The following is an 8,414-nucleotide window of genomic DNA, read 5'->3' as shown; positions in this document are numbered from 1 at the left end:
ATATGGGGATTGGGGACTGGCTTTGGGGGCTGGTTACTCTCCCCTTGCATTGAGGGAAGCAAATATGTCTTTATCCCTTTCCCACCGTGGGTTTTATTCTTTAGGGACACTGAACGCAGGATCAGAGCCAGCCCCCTGCTAAAGTTTGTGGGGTCTGGGGCAATGTACCACATACTCTATGTCTCTAAATAGTTAAAAATTCTATATCATGCCAATATATTATGAAATATGCTTTCTTTCTGACTTGACAAAATATAATTTCATAACACAAAATAAGGTACATGTAAAATCAGTTTTTATGATGAAAAGTTGGCAAAAATATCAAAGATGACTAAATTTAATTATCATTGGATATTTCTGGGTGTTCTGTTGTTGGGCTAATGATGTTTGGATAAATAAAGAATATGAATTATGTGTCTTTATGCATTCTATCAATTTTATTTTTCTTAATTTTAGCAATAATACATATATATATTTTTATATAGTTTGTGTTCTATTGCCAGTAATGTCAAATTAGACAACATCTCTTGAGTCGTTGTAGTTCTTGGATGGTTCTTTATCAATTTCAGAAACTTTGTTCTGAAAAGGAGTAAGTAACTCGAATTGTCAATAAGATTTTTAAAGTAATATTCAGATTCAGAAAACTACATACTCAGAAATTTAAATATTCAGAAATCTAAATATGTGTGATTTGAACTGCACATTTTTATTACATTCACCTACTGTAATGGGGTCACATGTAATTATTACAGAAAATATAACAAAATATTTTCATTTTATTATATGAATATCCCTTACATTACAATTCTGTCTGTTAAAGCTATATCCAGATCATACAGTATGTCTTGAATTGTTCTTTCAAATTTTTCAGTTCTGGATATTATCAGGAAACCTCCCTAAAAGCAGTATATGCCTCAGTTTCTTCTTACCTCCTTCAATCAAGACTACATCTTGACCTATAATGGCCAAAATATACTTTGTAAACTAATCAGTTTGGGGTTAGTTGGATGTGACTCTTCACCTTCTTAGTCATGCAGAGCATTTTTGTTTCATTCTTTTAATTTCTTTATATTTCACTGGAACGCCATTTTTGTTGCATACTTCATGTGTGTTTTCACTTAGGAAATCCAGTTTCTCTATAATTTAAGAATGCTTTTTAATTCCTTTAAAGTAAATAAGACAAACTTAGATATCTTTTGTGTAATGTTAATAATAGTAAGAAATAGTTCATACCTAAACTATAGTTAGCGTTAATTCAGAATTAATTTAATTTCCCCCCCAAACCACAATTCACTCTTTAAGGATCTATTATTCTTTAACTCTTATAGTGCATGTTTTACTTTGTCCAAATGAAATCTCATTATTTTAACAGCATTTTGTCAGCAATCCATCAAGCATCTGAAAGTGGTTTTAATGTGAAATCTGGTATGTTTCATGAAATGTTATCTTTGTGCAGATCAATAAAATAACATATTTAAATCTTTTTTGTTCCAAAAATTGACGTCATTTGAGGCACTGTTGTAACCATGTCTCCTAGCAACAAACTCAAACCATGTGCTATACGTGGCATGAAAAATGCTCCTGGATATTTAGCTAAAAGTTAGTGCCATTTCCCAGGCTTGCCCCGACAATCTTTTAAATATGCGATGCCTGAAGTTGAAAGATTTTTTTTTTCTTCTCTGTTCTCCTTTATATGATTAATGAGTCTATTCTCTTACCTGTGTGCCTCCACAGCTCACATTTTTTCAAGGTTCCGAGGAGTGTTCATCCCTGAAATCAGTGGCAGCACAATCTACAAAACTTCTTCACTTGATGTAGTAGCCCTTTGTTTCAAGGATGTACACAAGAGATAAGAAGAAAGGTTTCACCAGGGCCTGAATGGTGTCAGTCACAGAACACATGCTCAAAATTGTAGGTTGCACTAAGCCAGCTCTGAGAATCAGAGGCTGATGATGAAGGTGCCCAGGGTTCTTTAATAAATGTATTATTTTGCACAATTGTGACATTCAGGACCTAGTGAAGTGTGGGGCTCTGGACAAGAGCATTGCTGTAGACTGGGTGCTCCCCCAACCTCACTGAAGCTTAATCCTCACTGTAACAATCAAGGGTGGGAAATCCTATTGTGGTAATTGAAAGGTGGGGCCTTGATCAGGTGATTAGATCATAGGACCATGCAGGAGTGAATGGATTAAAAATGGTGGTCATGGGCGTGGTTCTGGGGGCTTTAAAAGGACAATGCATGAAGAGACTAGTCTCTGTGCTCTTCCATCTTCTGTCATGTGAGACTCCTGTGGTACTGTCACTACCTAGGCCTTCACCAGCTGTGTTCCCTGGACTTCGGACTTCCTAGCCTCTGAAACTGTAAGCAATAAATTTCACTTTCTTATAAATTACCCAGTTCCATGTATTTTGTTATCAGCAACAGAAATGGACTTATACAAGCATGTTTCACCTGATGTAAGTTGGTAATGATCAGGGCCATCTCTTGGTCACCATTTGTTGGTAGATTACGTCTTTTCAATCTCTTGGTGCTTCCATGCTTCTCTCTCTACATGCATGTGTTCAAATTCTCATTTTTTAAGTTCAGGCCCCATAAGTTGGTAATGATCAGGGCCATCTCTTGGTCACCATTTGTTGGTAGATTACGTCTTTTCAATCTCTTGATGCTTCCATGCTTCTCTCTCTACATGCATGTGTTCAAATTCTCATTTTTTAAGTTCAGGCCCAAATGGAACCTCTTCCATGAAGCCCTCCGTGATATCGCCCTCACCCTTTCATCTGTTGGAACAGCTTTCTACTTCCTCATTCTCCCAAAATATGTCGTGTGGCTCCATCTTGGGATCCCACAGGATAGAGGCACTGGACAGCATATTGTTACATGCTTAGTGGATAAGAACCTGGACTTGGATCCAGACTTACTGGACTTCGAATCCTAGCTTCATCTCTTACCAGCTGTGAGACTTGTGTCCCAGTATCTTCATCTATAAAATGGGGGCAAATAACAGTACCTACCTCCTGAAAGTTTGTGTGAGGTTTAAATAAATGAGGTATATAAAGCTCTATATCTGATGCCTGGCATGGAGAAAGCTCAAAAAATGCTCGTGATTATTAGAGCTCACCATATTCTTCACACTGATTCACTGTATGCATATCTTCTCTCTCCTATAACTCCACGGGTTCCCTTAGGTCTGTGGTCATGATAGATTTGTTTTTCAACTTCTTTGTTGTGATAAGATACACATAACATAAAATTTACCATCTTAACCATTTTTAACTGTACAATTCAATGATATTAAGTACATTCATGTTATTGTGCAACCATCACCACCATCCATCTCCACAACACTTTTAATCTTGCAAAACTGAGACTGTACCCATTGAACAATAGTTACCCGCTCCCCCTCTACTCAGCCCTAGCAACCATCTTTCTGCTCTCTGTTTCTATGAATTTGAATATTCTAGGTACCTCACATATGTGGAATCATATAGAATTTGTCTTTTTGTGACTGTCTTATTTCACTTAGCACAATGTCCTCAAAGTTCATCACATTGTAGCATCAGAATTTTCTTCTTTAAGGCTGAGTAATATTCTTTTGTGTATATGTAACACATTTAGTTTATCCATCTTATCAATGAATGCTTGGGTTGTGTCCACCTTTTGGATATTATGAATAATGCTGCTATAAACATGGGTGTACAAATATCTGTTTGAGTCCCTGATTTCAATTTGTTTGAGTATACACCTAGCAGTAGAATTGCTGGATCATATGGTAAATCTGTATTTAAATTTTTGAGGAACTTCCATACTGTTTTACATAGCAGCTGTACCATTTTACATTTGAATCATTAGTGCACCAACATTCTAATCTTTCCACATCTTCACCATCATTTATTTTCTTTTTTTGATTATAGCCATTCTAATGGGTGTGAGGTGTAGTTTTGATTTGCATTTCCCTAATGATTAGTGATGTTGAACATGCTTTCATGAGTTTGTTAACTGTTTGTATATCTTCTTTAGAGAAATGCCTATTCAAGTCCTTTGCCCATTTTTGAATTGGGTTGTTGGGTTTCAGAAGTTCTAAGTATATTCTAGATAGTAATCCCTTATTGGATGTATGATTTGCAAATATTTTCTCATTTCCTAGGTTGCCTTGTTGATGGTGTCCTTTGACGTACAGAACTTTCTACTTCTCGTGAAACTCAATTTGTCTATTTTTTCTTTTGTTGCCTGTGCTTTCAGTGTCATATTAAACAAATCACTGTCAAATTTAGTGTCATAAACCTTCTCCCCTACATTTTTTCCTCAGAGTTTTTATTGCTGTAGCTCTTATGTTTAGGCCTTTGATCAATTTTGAGTTAATTTTTGATATGGTGTTAGGGAAGAGTCAACTTTCATTCTTCTGCGTGTGAATATCCAGTTTCCCAGCACCTGCTGTTGAAAGGACTTTTTCTCATAAATGGTCTTGGCACCCTTTCAAAAGTCATTTGTTCATATATGCAAGGGTTTTTTAATTTTGTTTTTTCTTTTCCTAGGCTCTCTATTCTATTCCATTGGTCTATATGTCTGTCTCTATGCCAGTGCCACACTGTTTTGATTACTTTAGCTTTTTAGTACATTTTGCTATCAGGAAGTGTGAGTCCTCCAATTCTTTTTAAAGATTGCTCTGGCTATTCAGGGTCTCTTGAAATTCTACATGAATTTTCAGATTAAGTTTTCAATATCTTCAAAAAACATCACTGGGATTTTGATAGGGATTGCATTGAATCTGTAGATCACTTTGTGTAGTACTGACTATCCTAACAATACTAAGTCTTCCTATCATTAACGTAGACGTCTTTACACTTATTTATGTCTTATGTAGTTTCTTTCAGTGATGGTTTGTTACCTGCATTGTACAAGTCTTTGACCTCTTTGGTTAATTCCTAAGTATTTTATTCTTTTTGGTGCTATTGTAAATGAAGTTATTTTCTTAATTTTCTTTCTAGATTGCCCATTGTTCGTACATAGAAATGCAACTGTTTTTTGTGTGTTGACTTTGCATCCTCCTACTTTTTTGAATTTATTTATTAGTTTTAATATCACTTTGTAAAGATAATTTTTCTTTTTCCTTTCTAATTTGGATGCCTTTTATTTCTTTTTCTTGCCTAATGGCACTGGCAACTCTTCCAAAACTATATTGAATAGAAATGGCCAAAGCAGGCATCCCTGCCTTGTTCCTGGTTCTAGAGAAAAAGCTTCTAGTCTTTCACCATTGAATATATTTGCTGTGAGTTTTTCATATGTGGCTTTTATTATGGTGAGGTAGTTTCCATCTATTCCTACTTTGTTAGGAATTTTTCTTTTAGGTGTTAGATGTTTTTTCTTTTATCATGAAAGGGTATTGAATTTTGTAAGAATGCTTTTACGGCATCATTTGGGATGATCATGTAGTTTTTTCCTTCACTCTGTTAAGGTGGCATATCACATTGATTTTTGTATGTAGAACCATCCTTGCATGCCAGGAATAAAACCCCCTTGGTCATAGAGTATAATCCTTTATTAAGCTTTTTAATTCTGTGTGCTAGTATTTTGTTGAGAATTTTTACATCAAGATTTGTAAGCGATATGGGCTTGTAGTTTTCCTATAGTGTCTTTGGCTTTGGTATTGTAAAGCAGGTTCACTGTGCACTGGTTACCAACTTATCTGAATCTGAGACAGAATCACTCACACTCAGCAAGTTACATGAAGTGTGTTTATTACTTACAGATAGGCAGCAAGAGACAACAGATGCCTAAGATTGTTTGCTGGTCCCCCAAGGGTCAGGGAAAGCTGACCAAGGTGGATGAAATTTTATCTGCCCATGGCCCACTTGAACCACAGTTGAAGGACTCCAGAAATCAGCCCACCCTGGGTTTTATGTCCCAGGGCCATGAACCTCACTGGGCTAAATGTTAACTTCTTGTCTCTGGGGGCGACCAGGGTGGGGCCCAGGCTGTTCTGGCCATTATCTCCTTGTGAGCATGTTACATTCCCAGTGCATTCTATAGTTATTCCAGAGAACCATACACAAAAAACAGGAGAACTGGGTCAATCCAGGACCAAACAGAGAACTGTCTTGCAGGTATCAGGATAATACTGGCTTCATAGAATGAGTTAGGACGTAATTCCCTCCACTTCACTTATTTTTTTGGAAAAGTTGGAGAAGGATTAGTGTTAAATCTTAATTGTTGGTAGAATTTACCTTAGAAGCTGTCAGGTCCAGGGCTTTTCTTTATTGTAAAATACAGGATTGCTTATTCCATTTTTCTACTTGTTATAGATCTATTCAAATTTTTTTTTTTGGTAATTCAACCTTGGCTTTGTGTTTCTAAGTTTCGTGTTTCTAGGAATTTCTCCATTTTACTTAGGTTATCCCATTTGTTGGCGTGCAATTGTTCATGGTCCCTATACTCATCTGTGCAATTATTCATAGTACTCACCTTTTTCTGTAGAATCCATAGTAACATCCTCACGTCTTTTTCTCAGTTTAGTAATGGGAGTCTTTTTTTCCCTTAGTCTGTCTAGCTAAAGGTGTCACTTGTGCTGATCATTTCTAAGAGCCAATGTTTGATTTTATTATTTTTCTCTACTGTTTTTCTATTCTCTACTTTCATTATCTCTGCTCTAATGTTTTATTTCCATCATTCTGCTAGCTTTGGGTTTAGCTTATTCTTTTCTAGTTCCTTAAGTTGTGCAGTTTGAGAGCTTTCTTGTTTTTTAATGTAAGAGTTTATGGCCATAAATTACTCCCTTAGCACTGCTTTCACAGTGTTCTATGTGTTTTGGTATATCATGCTTTCATTTTTATTCCTCTCTAAGTATACTATAATTTCCCTTCTGCTTTCTTTTTTAACTATTTGTTTAGTTTCCATAAATTTGTGAACTTTTCAATCTTCCTTCTGTTATTGACTTCTACCTTCATCCTATTTTGATTAGAGAAGATTCTCTGTATGATATCTATCTTTTAAAAATTTATTGAGACTTTAATCTGTTGTTTAGTTTCCATAAATTTGTGAACTTTTCAATCTTCCTTCTGTTATTGACTTCTACCTTCATCCTATTGTGATTAGAGAAGATTCTCTGTATGATATCTATCTTTTAAAAATTTATTGAGACTTTAATCTGTGACCTACCATATGGTCTGTCCAGGAGAATGTCCAACGTACACTTGAGAAAGATGTGTATTCTGTTGCATAGAGTGTCCTGTATATATCTATTAGATGTGGTTTATTGTGATGTACAAGTCTTCTGTATACTTTTTTTCTGGTTGTTCTATCCATTATGGAGACTAGGAATTTGAAGTCTTCAGTCATTATTGTAGAAATAGTTCATTGTGATGTACAAGTCTTCTGTATACTTTTTTTGCTGGTTGTTCTATCCATTATGGAGACTAGGAATTTGAAGTCTTCAGTCATTATTGTAGAAATAGCTATTTCACTCTTTAATTTAGTCAAGTTTTGCTTCATTTATTGTGAAGGTCTGTTATTAGGTGTGGAAATGTTTGTAACTTATATTATTATATCTTCTTGCTGTCTTAAACCTTTTATTAATATATAATTATATTTTCTTTCTTTCTTTTTTTTTTTTTTTAAAAGATGACCGGTAAGGGGATCTTAACCCTTGACTTGGTGTTGTCAGCACCACACTCACCCAGTGAGCGACCGGCCATCCCTATATGGGATCCGAACCCGTGGCCTTGGTGTTACCAGCACCACACTCTCCTGAGTGAGCTACGGGCCGGCCCTATAATTATATTTTCTATGTCTTGTGACACTTTTTTTAAAAAAAAGATGACCGGTAAGGGGATCTCAACCCTTGGCTTGGTGTTGTCAGCACCACGCTCAGCCAGTGAGCCAACCAGTCATCCCTATATAGGATCCGAACCTGTGGCCTTGGTGTTACCAGCACCGCACTTTCCCGAGTGAGCCATGGGCCGGCCCTATAATTATATTTTCTATGTCTTGTGACACTTTTTTTAAAAAAAAGATGACCGGTAAGGGGATCTCAACCCTTGGCTTGGTGTTGTCAGCACCACGCTCAGCCAGTGAGCCAACCAGTCATCCCTATATAGGATCCGAACCTGTGGCCTTGGTGTTACCAGCACCGCACTTTCCCGAGTGAGCCATGGGCCAGCCCATTGTGACACTTTTAAATTAAAGTCTATCTTGTTTGATATTAGTATTGCCATACCTGCTCTGTTCTGGTTACTATTTATATGGAATATCTTTCAAGCTATTTATGTCTTTGGATCTTAAGGGAGTCTTTTGTAGACAGCACACAGTTGGATCACTTCTAAAAAAATCTATTCTGCCAGTCTGTCTTTTGACTGGAGTGTTTAATCCAATTACATTTAAAGTAATTACTGATAAGGAGGGAGTTACTTCTGTTATTTTG

Source organism: Galeopterus variegatus, unplaced genomic scaffold (assembly GCF_000696425.1).
Source record: "Galeopterus variegatus unplaced genomic scaffold, G_variegatus-3.0.2 Scaffold5084, whole genome shotgun sequence".
Classification (NCBI taxonomy): Eukaryota; Metazoa; Chordata; class Mammalia; order Dermoptera; family Cynocephalidae; genus Galeopterus; species Galeopterus variegatus.
Note: the sequence above shows the minus strand (reverse complement) of the source record.